Raw genomic sequence first — 19551 nt, forward strand, 5'->3', positions numbered from 1 at the left:
GGGTGACAGAGCACTGGAAGAGGTTACCCAGGGAGGTTGTGGAGTCTCCTTCTCTGGAGATATTCAAAACGTGCCTGGATGCAATCCTGTGCAATGTGCTCTAGGTGACCCTGCTTGAGCAGGGGGGTTGGACTAGATGATCTCCAGAGGTCCCTTCCAACCTCAGCGATTCTGTGATTCTGTGATTCTGTGATCATTCACCACTATCAGGAGCACTGGGAACCCACAAGTGAGAGCTGAATCCAGCCTCATTCCCTAATACATCACCCCATGAGCTCATTGCCTTGAGCCCATGGAGATCCCCAGAAAAGCAACAGGCCCTTTCCAGGTGAAAGTCCTTGAGCGCATTCTGGGCTCCAGCTTTGGAAGAAGAAACCAACCTTCAAGCACTGCACTGAGGAAATCCCCTTTTATTACAGAAAGGCCAGCTCTGACACAGTGATAGACAAATTCACAGAAGGCCTCTGGGTCAGACCAACTGGATTTGTGCCTCTGGAGAAGTGGGATGAAATCAAACACTTCTGCACAAACATTATTATCACAGTGAGAATGCCCAAAGCACAGGAGTTGTCTGAGATGAATTAGAAATCACTTGTGAAGAGGGATGGGCACCTCATTGCTGCTGAACTAGAACCAATTGGATCAATTTCTTCAGTGCATCCCTGAGCTCCTTGTTCCTCATGCTGTAGATGAGGGGGTTCACTGATGGAGGCACCACTGCATACAGAACAGCCACCACCAGATCCAGAGCTGGGGAGGAGATGGAGGGGGGCTTCAGGTAGACAAACATTGCAGTGCTGACAAACAGAGAGACGACAGGCAGGTGAGGGAGGCACATGGAGAAGGCTTTGTGCCTGCCCTGCTCAGAGGGGATCCTCAGCACAGCTGTGAAGATTTGCACATAGGACAGCACAATGAAAACAAAACACCCAAAGCCCAGACAAACAGTAGCCACAAGAGCCCCAACTTCCCTGAGGTAGGATTCTGAACAGGAGAGCTTGAGGATGTGGGGAATTTCACAGAAGAACTGGCCCATGGCATTGCCTTGGCAGAGTGGTAGTGAAAATGTATTTCCAGTGTGCAGGAGAGCATAGAGAAAACCACTGGTCCAGGCAGCTGCTGCCATTTTGACACAAGCTCTGCTGCCCATGAGTGTGCCGTAGTGCAGGGGTTTGCAGATGGCAACAAAGCGGTCATAGGCCATGATAGTAAGAAGGAAATATTCTGCTGAAATTGAGAAGAGAAACAGAAAGACCTGGGCAGCACATCCAGAGTAGGAAATGGCCCTGGTGTTCCAGAGGGAATTGGCCATGGATTTGGGGACAGTGGTGGAGATGGAGCCAAGGTCGAGGAGGGAGAGGTTGAGCAGGAAGAAGTACATGGGAGTGTGGAGGTGGTGGTTGCAGGCTACGGCTGTGATGATGAGGGTGTTGGCCAGGAGGGCAGCCAGGTAGATGCCCAGGAAGAGTGAGAAGTGCAAGAGCTGCAGCTCCCGCGTGTCTGCAAATGCCAGGAGGAGGAATTCATTGAGGAAGCTGCTGTTGGACATTTGCTCTTGGTTCAGGGCACTGTCCAAGGAGGAAAAGGCATTGACAAGTTAGAAGAGGATTCTCTGAGCAAAACTCATTCCACTTCTCATAGTACCTGCCACATTTCCTCTCTCTTTTACCTTTGTTCAGCTCCGTTTCCTGACCTCTGGTTCATGCTGACTGAGTGTGCTCTGCAGAGCAGGGACCTCTGCACATGGCCTTCAGAGGAGTCAGGACTGCTCTATGGGGCTGTGTAAATGGAGGTGTCAAACTTTCCCGTGTATTCAGTAGGGATACCTGTGGATGGGCACCGTGAACTGAGTTAAGGGGATTTGGTCCAGTGACCCAGTGGGAATATTCTATTTACTATTGTGAGAGACAAATGCAGCACTCATGCCAGCTGTGTTTGAAAGAGAAGATCCTTGTGAGGGATTCATCCCCCCCAGCCTTGCCCTCTTGAACAGAGGTGTCCATATATGAATCAGTCACACCAGCTCCCACTCCTGCAAGTGAAAGAAACAGTGCAGTGAAGGCAGGGGCTGACCTGACCCTTCCTGGACATCTGTCCCACTGAGATGGACCCTGTCCTCACATCAGTTTACTGTCTTCATTGTTGCTTCAGGCAATGTAGTGGGAGTGGGAAGTTACTGCCTTAACTGCAGCTGAAGCCCCTCCTTAACTCCAGAGAGCAAGAACCAGAGCAGCATGGAGAAGAAGAAATGAAGAGCAATTCTATGACCCTTCTACCAAGGGGAAGTAAGGAGTGACAGACAGATGAGCACTCAGGAAAGCCTTCACCTCACCCAGCTGTGCACACCACCTCCTAGACAGCAACATCTCAGCACAGTCACTCTCAGTCCCTTTGTCCTGCAGAGGGAAATGGGCACATTGCAGGAGAGCTGCACCCCCTCTTCTACCAAGGAGGTAGAAGGCTCATGGCCTGGACCCCATGGCCTTGAGGGCAGAGGCTCTGCTGGGTGGGAGAGGAGACATGGGACTACTTTGCTTAGAGGAAGATGTCTGCGTTGCAGGGACTGACTGGCAGTGTTCCAAATTCCCCCTCCCACAGCATTTATGCTTCTATTTTCCTCCCATTCGCTGACTGTATCTCCACTGCCCAGAGCTTTTCCTGCTGGCAGCTGTTTCTCTGTCCCATGTCTTTTCCCTGTGGGTGCTCACAGACCCCATCCCACCCTCTGTGCACTCAGTCTGCCCTACAGAAGTCTCTCGGCAGCAGGGCACTGTCCAGGGGCATCTTCACGTTTGCAGGTGGTAAGGAGAAGGTCAGACAAATGCTGATGAGGCCAGAGAAGATGATGATGGTGGTGCTTTCTGTAGTCAGGGGAGTGGGGAAAGGGCTTTCTGAGGTTCCTCGCAGACCTCCTGATCTCTCAGTATAAAGGACTAAGAGTGTCAGTCTCTTGTCCAAATCTGACAGCTCCTTTTCCACACCCTCTCCCCCCCCACCCCCAAACAGTAGGAAACTGAAAACAGACATTCAGGAAAGTGCCTAATCTTTGAGGTAAACACTGCCTTGGCTGTCCTCTTGAAAAGGCTCCTTCAGAAAATGTTCTGGGGGTGAGCTAGAGCTGTGGGCAGCCCTGACCCACAGAGCACCCTCTAAACTGGAAAATGAACCTGCCCTGCCAGGGGTCGCTCCTTCCACCCAGAGCTTCTCCCTGCAGCGCTGTGGGAAGGTCTCCAGGCAGACTAAGTGCTGACCCTCGCAGGAGGCAGAGTCACCGTCCCAGACACACAGCACCCTGGGGTGTAGGGACACTGCTCTGATCTACAGTTCCAGTGCAGTCCTGGGTGCACTCCCTGGCTTCACACCCCTGCACCATCCCTGGTAGAAGGCAGCCGTGATGCCCTGCCCCTGTGATGGTGTGGCTGGGAATCCCTGCTCTAAAGCACCACCTGCTCCAAACAGGAGAAGCTGGCAGAGCCACCCTGACAGACCCTATCAGCTGTGGAAGGTGTCAGCTTCAGAAGAACCCTCCAGGAACCACAGCAGTGTTGCCCTGCAGCCAGAGACTTACTGTGTGAAGGGCTGTGAAGATTCCTCCCTGCAGTGAGCTCTCAGCTGTCCTCCCATTCCCGACTGTCTTTAACCTCTGAGTCGCTCATCTCATCCTGGAGCCTGCAGGCAGTGCCCTGAGTCTTCCTCCTCCTTTAAGAGGAGCTGTTCCTGGACAGAGCTGTCTCTCTTCAGCACCTGCCAGGTTGCCATGGGCTCCTGCAGTCCCATGAGCCAGACCCAGCTCAGGAGCAGAGGCCCAGCTGAAGATGTGACATTTTCTTTCCCCTCTGCACCCTCAAGGTGTTCCTGGGGCTCCAGGGCTGACAGTTCCTGAAAGGCAGCAGGGTCACCCCTGGGAAATGTCCATTGAAGTAGACTAAAATGATCACTGATGGTCACTCTGTAAGCAGTGGAGTGAGACTGAGTCCAGCATTGCAGTTGGTCTCATCAGAGGATGGTTATCTAAGAGAGATGGAAATGTCCCACTCTAGAAAGCCTTGCTCCCATCTCACAAGAAGACAGGACACCTGCACAGGGACGAGAAGGGAGTTCATTTATTCGTGCTTCAAGGACTTATTTAGAGGAGTTAATCAATACCTCTATTACCCATTGAGAATCCCCTGGGACAGTGTGGGATTCAGTTCCCTCCTGTGCACTCCACAAGCTCACAGGAGGTTTCCCCTTGCCCAAGTTTTGGGGTGCACACAGTGGGTGTCTGTATACGAGCTCCTTGTCTCAGCTCTCACTGTAATCAATGGAGATGGAGGGAGGGAGTCAGCTCTACACACTCACATCCCCTTGGACTTCTGAAGGGACAGAGGTGGTCCAACACGTGTGCAATTGTCTTCTTGCTCTAATGGAACAACTAGGAGACCCACATCCTTCTAGAGCATCAGCTGGGGACCAGGTGGAGAATCTCCTTGGCCATCTGAAAGGACACTTGATGCCTGCTACCCCCAGAGCTCCACTCACTAAGGAGCTCAGACCTATGCAAATCCAGACATTGCAAATAGCTTATGTAATTCAGTGCAGACACTTGATTTCATGCAATGACACTAGGCCTGCAGGGCCATGTCACATGCATGGGGCGTCTGACACAACCACCATGTTTCTAGCAGATACAGCATGGGGCCAACAAGAAAATCATGCTCTTTTGGAGTGGTTGCTGGGCAAACACCCCAGGGCATCTCAGATTTCCCACCTATTCCCAAACAAAGGATTCCCACCACTTCTTTTAGGCAAAGTCTATCACGTCTACATCCGAGCATGCTGCCAAGATGGAAGGCACATCACACCAAGGTCTCCACACATATGCCTGCACTTTCAAACCCCACTAGCTCTCCTCTCCCGAAACCTTTGCTCACCCACAGCATGGCAGGATCACAGGCTGTTCAGGCCCAGGGACTTTCTCAGGGGCAACTTGTCCTTCCTGGATATCTGGTCACCTCCATCACAGGCGCTAAGGTGCTGCAGAGTCAGCTCAGGAGCCAAACACCTCTCCTGCCATAGCTGCATGGCCCAGCTCTGTTTCTCTCTGGCCTTGGATACTGCAGGGCCTCTGTTGCCCAGGGGAGCTGTGCCATTTCCATCCCCGGAGGTTTTCAAGACTGGATCAAGCCCTCAGCAACCTGGCCTCGCCCCAAAGCTGACCCTGCAGGGAACACAAGGTTGGGCTAGAGGCCACATGAAGTCCCATCCAGCCTCAAACATTATTGCATTCCTTCCACCAAGGGTCTTCTCTCTTTGATGGTAAGGAAAGCACTCGGTTCTGCTGACCATGGAAGTAAGTCATACACATGTATGATCAGATCAAGTAGCTTTCCTGTCCTGCTCCAGTCAGAGATGTGCAGATGCAGGGCTGCTTCACAGGTGCCCTGAACAGCCCTGATCACTCCTTTGCTTCACCTTTTATTCTCTTTTTCTCCCCTTTACCCCTTCCAAGTTCTACTCTCTTACTATCCTCATACTCTCCCATACAAACAGACCACCTCTCTTTACCCCTTCCCCATAGGCCCTGGTTGTGCTTGCTTTGTACCCTCACTTGGCATTTCTGAGATGGTTGCCATGGTAATTCCTACCTAGGTGAGCAATTCCATTCAACTAGTACATCCTTTTAGCCCTTGAAGTGACCTGCAATGCCTCATGCTGTTGTCTTGTTAGAGGCACCACAAGTCCAGGTGAGCCATCTCCATGCACACATTAACAGCTGATACAATGAGCTTCACTATGGGGGACCTAGAGAAACTTGGAGATTCAGCCAAAAAAAAACACAGGAATTTTTAGAAAGAGAAGTGGCAAGTCCTGCACATGGGGAGGAATAAACCTGTGCATCAGGACAGGTTGGGATCTGACCAGCTCAGGAGTGGCCTGAGGAGAAGTGCCTGGGCTTTACAAGGGATGCCATATGAGCCAGTGGTACATGCTCACTGCAAATAAGGCCAGATGCCTATGGGGCTGCATTAGGAGGAAGGTGGCCACCCAGACAAGGAGAGTTATTATCCCCCTCAACTCATCACTAGTGTGTCCTATTTGGGGGCTGCCAGGAGCTTTTCTTGGTACTGGGAACCTGCATGAAAAGAGGAAACAGACCCAAACTGTAGCTTGGGAAGTTCAGACTGGACATTAGGATGAAGAAATATCACTTGAACAGTATTGCTGTGGTGGAGCAGGCCACCCAGATGGAGTCTGTGATCAGCCCTTGGCTTTGTGTTTCAAGGAATAGCCAGTGAGGATGGAGAGACGTCAGTGAAGGGAGGGAGATCTCAGGGTGAGAGCAAGAGGGGGAAGCAGGTTGGGGGTCTACAGTCTACAGGGACACAGGCACAGCTGTGGGACAGCACAGGACAGCCTGTGGTGGAGATGGCCAAGGGTGCTGCCAAGGCTGAAGGGCTCCGACAGAACTGAGATCTTTGTCCCCTTGGCTGTTGTCTTTGCCACTGAGGCCTACCAGCAGACACCAGGGCCTCATTGCCCCCTTGCCCTCCCCGGGGACCCTGAGAGGTGTCATATCATTGTCCTGCACTCAGCGTTGCACATCCTCACCTGCACACTGACACCAGGAAGAGCCCTGGGCAATGCATGAGGGAAAGGATCTCCCTTCCAGAGCCTCAGTGGTCATGCTTGGCTTTTTTGTTTGATAAAACACATGAAGGGTTTACATGGCATCGGAGCCACCTGCACATTTCCTTTGCCTACCTGTAACCAGGGATTACAATTTTCTGCTCTAATCAGCCCCTGGGGAGTGGTTGTTGCCAATGGCCCTCAATGGGACCCATTAATGCTCTGCAAAACTTTGGGGTTTGCTTCTGACTTGGATTTCTTGAATGTTTTGCTAAATCTCATCTCAGTAGCTGAGGTTCACGGACTCAGCACCAAATACACCATGGGGCTCATTAAAATGCAAAAAGCCCTGATGAAACACATCTCTCCCTGTAATTTTCTTCAAGTCTTGCATGGCTAATTGGAGAGGTTTCAGGAGTGTAGCTAAAAGGTGGAGACATCAATAATATACAAGTACTTCTGCTTTTAAAGGTTTATTATTATTATCATTCAGCTTTCAGAATAAGTGACAGGAACATTCTCCAATTGATATCAATCCAGAGGGTCTCCCTTGAAGTCTGGACATGTAGGAAAAGCAGTGTCCCAGAGGTCAGGCACTCTATGGACAATCTTCCTCCCCATCTCCCCAACCCTGCTGTTTCTCTCATCAGCCACCTGGGCCTTACATCACTCTGGTTAAAAGCTACCCTTATTCCAGTGAAGTCTGCAACTGAATGTTACAGCTCATCTGCCCCAATTCCCACCTGCTTTCCTTAGACAACTAGCTGCAGATACAGCAGGATTTCTCTTAACTGCAAACAAAGAAAAATAAAATATGATACGGTTTATAAAAAGTAAAATGCACTCCTCAACTGCATGCTGAGTTCCAGCTGCCTCCAGTGAGGTCCACTTTCCACAAGGGACAGCCTTCATAAAAATCTTTTTATTAGATAGGAAATGTTAGCTATAAACAGAATTTAGGACTTGGCTAAAGGGAGAGACTACTGAAAAGCAGAGCAAGTTTTAAACTCCCTGAAGTGCAAATCAGCAGCTAGGTTCCGCTTTGTCAATTTGAATGAACAAAGAGTTAGGGGAGGTGTCACAATGTTGTAATGTTGCAATGTCCAGATAATGTGCTGTAAAGGTGATGTTAGACATTGTCAATTTAATCAGGATGTGTGGAAATGGGAGAGAGATGTACAGCTCCTTGGGGTCCTGTGCCATGCCGTGGGCCATGCTGCTCTTGGGGATCCTGGACCAGGCTGTGTTTCTGTACAAAAGTCTGGAAAAGCCTTGATTCCAGTCCCTAGAGAAGAGGGATTTCCCTGGGTGCTCAGAGCAACCCAGGCAGAAATTTGGGCTGCCGCAAGAAACCCATCCCACCCACCCCCAAACCCACTGCTCTCCCTGGAGACCTTCCTGGACCCTCAGGCAAGGGGGCAGGAGGGGGTGTGGGGGCACAGCCGTATCCCAGACTAGCTTCAATCAAGCCTTCAGCTCCACAACATGTCACAGCTTCAAGTGAGCTCTCTAAAGCAACACTTCCCATGCCCCTGGTGTGCAGAGAAGAGTGAGTAGACACAGAGGAGACAGGGGAGAGAAAGGGCAGAGACACCAGGGTGCAGAGCAGGGCTCACAGAGCCATAGACGGAATGCCAGACACTGAATAAGCAACCAAAAGAAATGAGTAAACGCATCCTTCCCTTTGCAGTGACTTGGAAAGCCACATCTCTGACAGTAATCAAGGCGGATGGAGTCTCCCTTCTGCAAGATTTGCCCCAGGACTGTGCAGAGACTAGGAAGAGCACGAAGGTTGGTTGCAGGGATGCTCTCAAGCTTCAGCAGCTGCAGAGCTGGGAGCTGGTCATCTCACAAACTTCTGAATGAGTCAAAATGCAGGTCCTGAGGCATTTTGCTGCCTCATAGACTCTGCACCGGAGCCTGGACAGCAGCACTGCACTGTGTGGGCATGTCCTGAGAAGCCCAGGGTCAAAACTGTGGGAGATCCAGGGTACCAGGGCTGCACAACTCCCAGGGGTGTCCAGGGTGCCAGGGAGTGTACCCAGGGAGAAGCACTGCCCCAAGGTGACACTGAAAAGCACAAGGACCAACTGAAGCTCAGAGATGAGAATTGTCTTTCCGCAAACTCAGCCAGAAGGAAAGCTGGGAAAAATTCATGGGAAATGAGAAAACTTGCCCAGACTTGCTCCCTGGCCTTGCCATGGCTTTGGAGCCTGGCAGAGATCAGGGTCCTGGATAAAGCCCTCTGGATGATGCGTCTTAAGGGCATGTTTGCTTTTTTCTGGCAGATCATCTCTATCTTAAGCACTGCAGACTGAGAAACCTTGTTGAGGACTTTTAAAAGCAGAGTGTGGCTTTAGTGTCTGAAAGAGGAAGGCTACATCCTGTCCCACATTGTCCTACATCCTACTTCTACAAAAACAGTGACCCACAGCAGAAACCAGTTTTGAGGCTCACCAAAGCATCTCAGCCCGTGGCCACACTTTGTGATGTTTCATCCCATGTGACTTTGATCTCAGCTTTGAAAAATGCCAAACCCCAGACTAATCCCAAAGCCCAGGCTTCCCACACAGGTCTGCCCAGCGCAGAGACCCGTCAGTGCAGGGGTGCAGAATCGACTTCTCCAGTGCCCCATTTGAGATATTTCACAGTCTTTGACACCATCTGGAGACATTCCTGAAGGATTTATCAGCAAGTTTTGGAAAATAACTGTGGTGAAGGGAGGTGACTGCTTCCAGGATGTGAGGGGAAATCTCTCTGCTCTCTCCCTGGCTGTGCCATCTCCATGGCAGTGACCTACTGAGCCCCCAGATGACACAAGCTGAGGTCACAATGGGATGTGTCACATCACAGGGAGGTCTCCCCGGTGTCGTGGAGGGAAGGCCTCACTTCCCTGTGAGGCCCAGGCACTCCTGGGCACTGCTCACACCTTCCCCACGGCTGCCCTTCCTAGTGGCTCCACGGCAAGCAGAGGGGACAGGAGGCAGTGGGACCACGATGGGGCCCCTCACCAACAGGCAGAGGAGCAGGGGCATGTTGGAAAGGAGTTGTGGGTGATGAGAAGGGAAGAGCATCCCTCCTTCCTGGCTGGAGAGGTGATCTGAGGGCAAGGGGGCAAGCAAGATGGAAGGTTGCTGGATGGACACCATCAGCCTGGACCACAGTTCCTTGTTCCCAACGCTTGTGTGGCTCTCCACTGAAGGTAAGGGCTTCAGGAGCTCCTTCCTGAGGTGTCGCACTGAGACCGTTAACTGCAAAAACTGCTGTGGTGGATCCCAGGCTGTGGGGGTGGCTGAACAGGGCTTGGGGCTGCTGCAAGAGCCCTGCCTGAGGGTCCCCTGTGGCTTGGGGGACAATGTGGCAGCCAAGAGTCCTGGGTCCTGCAGCTGGGGTTGCCCTGAGCCCCAAGGTTTCTGTGGGTCAACTCTATCGCCTCTTGGGTGGGGGGGAGGAATCTATGGCCAGGTTTCCCTGGGAGTGGGTCCCCCTTTGGGATCTGGCTCTGGGAGGAAAGGGGTCCTGCATCCCACAGGCTGCAGTGTCCTGCAGCTCCCGGAGGGCTCTCAGGAGCCTGCTGGAAATGCCTTTGCTGGAAATGGATCCTTCACCTCGTAATAAAGCCAAGTCGTCTGCCTGTTTGGGAGAACCTCTGATCCTTCTCCCTGGATCCTCTTGTGCCTCCAACTTGGCACAGCATGTTTTGAGCTGAGATGCCATTACAGATGGCCACAGCCCCTGTCCTCCTGCAAATTGGGCTCAAACTTCTGCACCCAAAGATAGCATGTTTGGGAAAGCAGCTTGGAAACAGGTGGGGGACACCATCCCCACTGCAAAGGTCCTGGCTGATCACAAGGATTTTTCTCTGAGCTGGGGTGGGCAGTGCTGGGGTGAGCCCAACACAGCCATCTCCCCCAGCCCCCTCACGACCCCACACCACCACTCCCTAGCCAAGCCCTGGGGCTGCCTTAGGCAGGGGGCCGGGGCAAGAGGACACTGCCCTGCCCTGCCCTGCCCTGGGGGCAGCAGGACACTGCCTGCGGGCTCTCGCGCCCCAGCCAGCCCCAGGGCCCCCACGCCGGCACCACGGCTGCCACCAGCACAGGCCCCAGCGCTGCCACCCAGGGCGCAGGGCAGCCAGCAGCCCCGCGGGGACCCTGCCGCACAGCCCAGCCACGCCACGGCAGCCAGCAGCCCCGGGGCCCCGCACTGCCCGCCCATACGGCGCTGCGCTGCCCCCAGGCCCCACCGCACCCCACGCTGCTGCCCACAACATGGCGCCCGACCGTGGGGGAACGGGGATGGGGCAGAGCTGGCCGCCAGGGCAGGAGGGCCCAACGTTGCCATGGCATTGCCCCAGTGCAGCCCTTCTATTGGCTGGAAGAAGGAGGAGGGCGGGGACCAATTTCATTGATGGCTCTGTCAGCCAATTGCAGTCCAACATGGGGGGAAAAAAAAGACGTGAAAGAGGAGCGGGAGCAAAGGAGGCGAGAAGGGATCAGGCGAGAGATCCGTGAAGAGTTGCTGAATTGTGGCTTTGCTGGTTTGACCAGCTGAGATGCCCTGGCCTGAGTCCTTCCGCATGTCTCCAATTGTCAGGGCATAAAACAGGAGAATGGTGGTTTTCCTTGACGTGTAGAGGATTTGCTGATTTTGTTCAGCATTGGGGAAGGAACCAGACTTCTGAGTTGCAGGAAGGCTTCTCCCTCTGCCTGGGACATGAGGCCCTGCTGTCTTCAGTTTCATAATTTCTCATCCCATGAAATCATCTTTTTCGAAAATATTGCCAGGAATTCCTTGTAGGCCTTTTTCCAATTCCTAAGCTTTATGGGCTACGTGTAGGGACTACCTAGGCAAAAGCTAATCCTTTTTTGAGGTAGTAACTGGTACGTGATGGGTGTTTTGCTGCACTATGAGCATTGTGAATCCACGATGTGAATCAGGGAGGCCATTGAGGAGCTGCCTCAGCCTTGGGGGAAGGCAGGGGGAGCTGCAGGTGGCACCAGGCACATGGTCAGGGTGTGGGTAGTGAGGTCACCACTGTCTGTGAAAGCTATGCCAGAAAATCACCATTGTCAAATCAAGTCTTTGTAAGTAGCTGATAGGCCAGCAGGAGGCACATGACTCGGTTCTTGATGATGAGGTCATTTCTGCCAGAGTACCTGATAGGCCATCTGGAGGAAGAAGGCTTGGGTTTTGATTGTGAGGTCACTTCTGACTGATGAACTGATTGGATAGCAGGAGCTAAGTGACTGAAAAGCTGTTTCTGAGGTCACTTCTACCTGAGCGTTTGATAGGGCAGCAGCAGGTCCATGAGTGGTATCTGTGTTTTTGAGACCATTTCTGCTTGAGGAGCAGCTGATAAGGCAGGATTTGGTTCATGGCTGGGGAACTTATAGTGAGGAAATTTCTGTCTCAGAGGCTTCTAGGCCAGTGACAGAGACGTGGCTGTGAAGGTGAGTGTGAGGTGATGTCTTTCTGAGTGCCTGCTAGGCCAGCAGCAGGCAGTTAGGCATGGGCGTTGCTTGTGAGGTCTCTTTTGTCAGAGTAGCTGCTAGGCCAGCAGTAGCTGATGGCTGGGGAAGTTATTTGGAGGAAAGTTCTGTCTCTGAAGGGCATAGGCCATCAGCAGGCATGTGGTGGGGGTATGGACTTGTGAGGTCACCTCTATGTGAGCAGCTGAGAGGTGAGGAGAAGACAGATGTCTTGGGTGGTGGTGGTGAGGTCACTTCTGGGTTTGTTGAGCGTGCTCAGAGGAGGGCTTGACCCCTGCCAAGCTCTACAGCAATACCAAAATGCAACTCATTAATCAAGCAGAAGTCGATGTTCCACATCATCTGACACACATTTTGTTCCACTCCATCATCATGAGTTAGTACTGCTACATTTGAAATGGGGATGATGTTCTGTGGTGAACACGGAGATGGAGTTTGCCTTTCCACTTGTTGCTAAGTAGAAGCTTGCAGCCTCATCCTGGTCATCTAGGGAGTCCAGCTAGACTTCTGAGGCTGCTAAATGAGTCTAGTGCTGGTATGAGCAGTGGTGTTAGTAATCTCTTATTGCCAGGCTGTGTGTGTGCTTTAGAACTTGCCCCTGTCAAAAGAGCAGGGAGCTTGTGAGATTTTCCTGCAAGGTCTGCATGCTGTCTCTATCTCTGAGGTGTCCACCTGCTTTGATGACACATTTGGAACTGTAACACATTAGACGTCTCTGATTTTCTGTCTGCATATGCAGTCATTGTAGAATGGGTGCAAAGGCTGTTGGAGGAGACAGAAGGAATGTCACCCCCCCACACACACAAAAAAAGGTATGGGCCACATTTTCAAAGAGATTTCTTGTTCAGAGAAGTTGAGGCGCAAGTGAGAGGCAAGAGCTGGCCTGATCAGCAGCTGTGAGAGCACTTCTTCTCTGCTTCCTGGAGGTGGGAAGTGAGCAGGCCCCAGGCTGTGAGCGGATGTTCAGAGGCAGTGGCTGTTGCAAGGCCTTGGAGGACTAGAAGGGAATGGAAGGGCTGGAGAGTTGGGCTTTGTGTGTTTAGGGGCACTTGGGGTGCCCTGTGTGCTGCCATGTGTGGTGCTGTGCCCTGTGTGTCGCTGATGCAGAGGCGCGTGTTGACTGCCAACCCTCTGAGATGTGCAGGGGTAGCAGCGTGTTCCAGTGCGAGATGCCCTGTGGTGGATCAGGGTGGTGGCCCCAATGTTTTTCTGCTCAGCTTGGGAGGAGGTGGCTGGAGAGAGCAGGGCTCTGCTCCCAGAACCCAGCCTGCCATCGCGGTGTCCTTCTGGGAGACCTGGATGAGGATTGTTGGTGACTGTGTTCCCTCCGTGGAGCATCGTGGTGCGAGCCAGGGATGCTCGCAGCATGGTGGTTTCTGTCAGCTGAGGTTCAGGCTTGCAGTTTCGGAAGGTCTTGATGCTTCCATGACTCTTTGGGCTTTTACTGACTCTGCTGGAGAAAGTTATCTTCTCCTTCCTTAAAGGCTTCCTGTTGAAACTGGACCCTCATTGCATCTTCCCATCTCAGACGCTAATCCATTCCAATCCCTCAGAGATGGGTAGTTAATCAGAGCAGTCATTGCCATTTCTTGACTTTGTTCCTACGCGGACCCTTGCAGAGAGGGGAGATGCCACCTCACAAGAAGTGAGGCCTCTGAGGGCGATGGGTGGCTCTGAGACACCTGTCCTTGGTCTGTGGTGGAGGTGGCATCTCCAGAGCCTTGGTCCCTTTGTCAAGAGTCTCAGAATAGCAGATTCTTTGAGGCTGCAATGGGGGAGCCATCTGGTGTTAGGGCTCCAGCGCTGTGCTCAAAGGAGGTCCTAGTAGAGGAGGTATCTTGGGGCCTTTTCCAGTGAAGTTTTGATTATCTCCAAGGATGGAGATCTGAGAACCTCTCTGGATCCCCGTGCCACAGCTCGGCCACCCCCACGGAGAAAAAGGTTTCTTCTTAACATCTCAGAAGAATTTCCCATTGTCCAATATTTCCCTGTTTCCTGTCTTGCTCTTAGTGTGCACCTCCAAGAAAATCTGGCTCTGTCTTCTCTGTGCCGTCCATAAGGTAGCTGTGCGCAGCATGAAGATGCCCCTTGGCCTTCTCTTGTCTAGGCTGAACAAACCCAGCTCTGGCAGCCTCTCCTTATATGCCCCACACTGCAGCCCCTGACCATCTTGGTTTCCCTGTGCTGGACTCCCTGCTGTGTGTTAGTGCCTGGGCAGAACTGGAGAGCCCAAATGGGAGCCGGTATACAGACATGGTGTCACCTGTGCCAAAAAGTGGGGTAGACCATCTCGGTGGTCCTGCTGGCTGTGCTCTCACCAATACAGCTCAGCATAGAGGGGAGACATTTGCCCCTGACTGTTGCGACTGTGTAAGGCCAGCAGAACTGAGAGTAACACTCCGATTCTTTCTTTCTTTCTTTCTAGGTTGCTCCACTCATGAGGTTCCCAGTGCAGCCCTAGAGCCCCTGAGGGTGGAGGCACGATGCCAGGGTGTGTCCCTGTACCTGTCAACATCTTGGCCAGCATCGTGAGCCCTCTGTGAAAGCAGCTGCAAGTGACTGAGATGAGGCTACGTATGGATGCGAAGTCTTCCATAAATGCGCCTGGCTTCCGTGGGTGACTTGGGGTGTGGGTTCACCTCCCGGTACCTCTGCTGTGCTGCAAATTCCGCGTCCCACAGCTGCTGTTACTGCCAGCTCGCTCAGCAAATGCTACTGTGCCCCCTCCTTTTCCTCGAGGGTTGTGGTGCCGTATAGGATGAGTCCAAGACCCTTATACTAAATGCCCGCATGTCCTGAGTGCCTTTGTGTGAGTGCCCCAAAGTGTCCGTAGCTTGACCTGAGGAGGTCTCAGAGTTCTTGGGCTGCTGGCTCTGCGAGGGGTGAAGATGTGCGCAGGGCCAGGTTGTCCGTGGCACCCAGCCCTCAGTGCTCTGTGAAACCAGCTGTGGAGCCCGGACTGCTGCTGCAGAGGCTGCACAGCCAGGACAGCTGTCATTTCAGCAGCTGTCCAGTGTGGGGCTGTCTCATTGCTTGGGCCTCATGTCAAAGCCTCTGCACCCTTTTTCCCTTCCCCGGGGCTCTTTGTGCAAGTAAGTAAAGGAAAGGAAGGGAGGTTACTTTGGGCTCAGGAGGCCTTCAGGACTCTCAAATGTTTCTGCATTGTATCTGTATCTTTTGTATTACTACAGAAAATCCCCATGCCCCCATCCCCAGCTGGAGGTTCTTGAGGGGATGGAGGTGGAAAGCAGCAGCTTGCTGTGCCCAAAGAAAGCAGGATCCTTCCCTCTGAAAAGAGCAGTATCACCCAAGGAGGTAGCTCTGTGCCTGATCCTGTGGTGTTACTCACAGCTCGGACTTGAAGATAATAAAGGAAAAGCAAGACCAATCGTTCCCTTTTCTGATTTGTCCCCAGGGTGCCAGAGTGGAGCTGTCCGATGAGCTGGAGAGAGTCTTGCCAGGAGATGAAAGCCATTTGCAGAAGACTGTTCTGTACAGAGTGATAACAGCATAATCAAGGGACATGAGAGTGGCCCAGGTGAGCTTCTCCTCTGTGAAGGTTTACACTTTTCAGATCCCTTGTGACTCAGTACCATATAGGGCAGCAGCAGGCACATTGATGCCATTTGTCCTTGTGGGATGAGTTGTGCCTCTGCAGCTGGTAGGCCAACAGCATGGCCATAGCTTTGGTGATGATGGTGAGGTCCCTTGTGTCTCAGTGGCTCATAAATTGGGAGCACGCCCATTGCTGCTGTTTGTGCTTTTGTGGTCAGTTGTGCATCAGTATGTGACTGGTGATCAGCATGCACATTGCTGCTGTTTGTGCTCGTTTAGGGCAATCGTGCCTAAGACACTAACAGGCAAGGAGCAGATATATGGCTTCATGGCTGCCACTGAGGACACTTCAGCTTCAGCACCTGATAATGCAGCTCGAGGCATATTGCCGCTGTTTGTGTTTGTGGAGTCATTCGGACTCAGGACCTGATAGGCCAACAGAAGCCATATTCCTCCTTTTGTGCTTCTGAGGTGACTTCTGCTCAGTGTCTGATAGGCCAGTGCTTGTCCTGTGGCTGCAATTTAGGGTTGCGAGGTCACTTGTGGCTCAGTGCCTGATAGGCCAGTGCTAGGCCCATGGCTGCTCTTTGTGGCTGTGCGGTCACTTGTGGCTCAGTGCCTGATAGGCCAGTGCTAGTTGCATGGCTGCTGTTTGTGTTTGTGAGGTCACTTGTGGCTCAGTGCCTGATAGGCCAGTGCTAGGCCCATGGCTGCTGTTTGTGTTTGTGAGGTCACTTGTGGCTCAGTGCCTGATAGGCCAGTGCTAGGCCCATGGCTGCTGTTTGTGGTTGTGAGGTCACTTGTGGCTCAGTGCCTGATAGGCCAGTGCTAGGCCCATGGCTGCTGTTTGTGGTTGTGAGGTCACTTGTGGCTCAGTGCCTGATAGGCCAGTGCTAGGCCCATGGCTGCTGTTTGTGGTTGTGATGTCACTTGTGTCTCAGTGCCTTGTAGGCCAGTGCTAGGCCCATTTTTATTGTTTTCAACAGTGTGGTCACTTTATTAGAGAATATTGGAGTGGATTTGTGGAGGGTTAATTGCTAGCATTAGCCTGTAGTAGTGTCTTATTGATTAATCCTTCTTTTTGATGCCAATGTAAGCAGATGTAAGCTTGTGTTAACACTACCTCTGTAAACCTGCTTAGCATAAGCAGCGAAATTTGCTGAGGCCTTAGGCTGCACTTAGATCATATGACAAACTTTTAGCTAGTTAAGTAAGTAGGGCCCCAGAGGTGGTTGAAGCCAGAAAGTTAGAGAAGTTATGAGCTGCAACCTTGAAAATAGGAGAAGAGGCAACCTGCGCACCGTGAACACCAGCTGACTAGTGTGAGTGTGGGTAGCACCCAGGACTGTGACGAGTGTGAGCACGTATGACCTGGGAACAGAAGGGGGCACCTGTCAGCTTACAAAGCCACCACTGTGAAGGGACAGCAGTGCTAGCAGTCAAAACTTGGGTGGTGTGAGTGCAGTTCCCAGAGAGAGAGAGAGAGAGAGAGAGAGAGAGAGAGAGAGAGTGATCACAATGGGAAATAGGTTTGGCATAGAAAAGGGGACGCCCTTAGCCAAAATTTTGCAAAACTGGAGTAAGATTGGTGGTACCAAGAACCTAAAAAAAAAAAAAGGTTGATTCAACTATGTCAGGAGGATTGGCCGTTCCTGACAAAGGATGGTGACCTGGTGGAACAATGGCCGCCACAGGGAACCTTTGATCATCAGGAGTTTACTTTCCTGCGTCACAATTTAGAGGATAGGTTCCCCAGACAAATGGATTATTGGTATGTATGGGACAGTTGGGCATTTACTAGACAAAAGGAGGCACCTAGGAAAGAAAGAAGAAATTTTTCTCAGAGTATTGAAAGTAGCGCAGCTGCTAAAACGCTTGTGGAAACCGCTCCACCCTATGTGCTATCCTCTGCTTCAACTTCTCTATACCCCCCTTGCCTTCCCCCTCTGCCTTTCAAGCCCCTTTGCATGTTGTTCCTGTGCCAGGAGTGCCCCCGCCAGGTCCGGACGGGGCACCTCGGGTAGCTACAACGCGAATTTACCGACCCTGGGGGCCCCAAGATTTGGTTGTATGGGGTCAACAAACTCCCAGGCTTAGGGAAGATCCAGAGAAAGTGTTACAAATTGTAAGAGGAATACTGCGGGCGTATGATCCTACATGGGGGGGATGTACAAATGCTCCTTGAAGCCGTGTTCACTCCAGATGAAAAACACTCAATTCTGGATGCAAACCGTCGTTGGGCAGAAGAGGGGGGTGTTGTGGCTGCCCGAACAGCCTGGCCAATTGTGGACCCCGGGTGGAATTATAATGTAGAGGCAGACTACAGGCAGTTGCAATTAGCCAGACAAGGCTTAGAAGAAGCTATACGGTTAGCAGGACAAAAGACTGCGAATTGGTCTAAAATAAGGGAGTGTCAGCAACAACCTGAGGAACACCCCTCAGCTTTCCTTTCCAGACTATTTAAACAAATCAGAATGTTTGGAGGGGGGATAGACCCAGAAGCCAAGGCTAATAGGCCCCTAATAGTTTCTACATTTGTAGATCAAACGGCCATGGACATTAAAAAGTATTTTTCTAAACATGTTCCTGACTGGCCAGGGAAGTCTATGGATGAAATAGTACGCTTAGCCATATTTGTATATAACGGTCGAGAAGAAGAGAAGGTGAAAGAAAAGAGACGACAGAAGAAGGAGGAAGTGAGTGTGTTAGCGGCTGTGTTAAGAGACGAGTTTAAAGAAACTAGAGGAAGGGGACGAGCAAGGGTCAGAGGAGACAGGCGGAACCAAAGCGAACGTATTGTACGCTTAAGAGTTAATGATTATTGCCATTATTGTGGTGAACAAGGGCACTGGCAGCAGGAATGCCCAGTGAGACCCCACATGCCTAGGAATAGAAGGGATGGCATGGGACAGCCGAGTACTGGGAATGACACCAGGCAATTCCCAGCCAGTCCACAATGACAGGAGATGGGAGACCCAGAAAACACCGTGGGAATTGGGGTAAATTTATGGGATATAGATTTGGATTTCAGGGGGCAGGTAATGGCAAATATAGCAGGTCAAGAAATTCCCTTCTTAGTGGATACTGGAGCTACCCTTTCTCTTCTGAATTTTGAGCCTAAAGGATGTAAGTCATCAGATAAAATAACAATACAGGGAGTAATGGGAAAAGGCGAACGAACATTGACTAAGCCCTTGTTGCTCACTATTGGAGGAAAAGGAGTGTGGGGACGTTTCATAATTTCCATGGATTCACCCTTTTGCCTTTTAGGGAGGGATCTCTTACAAGCCCTGGATACTCAGATCTGCTTACAGCCGGAAGGGATGAAATTAATAATAATGGGCTCATGTGTTCTGGCTGAGACACCAGAACCAGAGTCAACTAATCTGCAAATTCCAACAGGTTTAGAATCAGTTCCTGGAAAGTTATGGAGCTCTTCAGGAATGGATGTTGGACTATTGAAATCAGCTAGTCCAGTCTCAATCAAAACAAGGGGAGGATTACCTCCCGCGGTTAAACAATACCCTATCCCAAAGGAAGCAGAGAAGAGTATCCAAAAGCAAATTGATCACTATCTAAAACTGGGTATCCTTAGAGTTTGTGAATCCCCATACAACACTCCAATTCTGCCAGTGAGAAAAAATAGGCAGGATTCTGATGGCGATCCGGAGTATCGGTTTGTGCAAGACCTAAGAGTTATAAACCAACATGTAATTGCTCCACATCCAGTAGTTCCTGGCCTGTCAACTATATTATCAGAAATATCCCATTGGGCAACTTATTTTACCGTGATTGATTTAACAGCAGCCTTTTTTAGTATACCGGTAGCTGAGGACAGTCAAGATCTTTTTGCCTTCACTTGGAGGGGACAACAATTGACCTGGACTAGACTACC

The 19551-nt window shown here is 51.5% G+C and overlaps 1 pseudogene; it reads right to left on the reverse strand.

The window, feature by feature from the left end:
- LOC136993807 (antigen WC1.1-like) overlaps nucleotides 1–19551 on the reverse strand; it is a 1003008-nt pseudogene that overhangs the window by 574304 nt on the left and 409153 nt on the right.

The sequence above is a fragment of the Apteryx mantelli genome, chromosome 20, assembly GCF_036417845.1.
Source record: "Apteryx mantelli isolate bAptMan1 chromosome 20, bAptMan1.hap1, whole genome shotgun sequence".
NCBI classification, from domain to species: Eukaryota; Metazoa; Chordata; class Aves; order Apterygiformes; family Apterygidae; genus Apteryx; species Apteryx mantelli.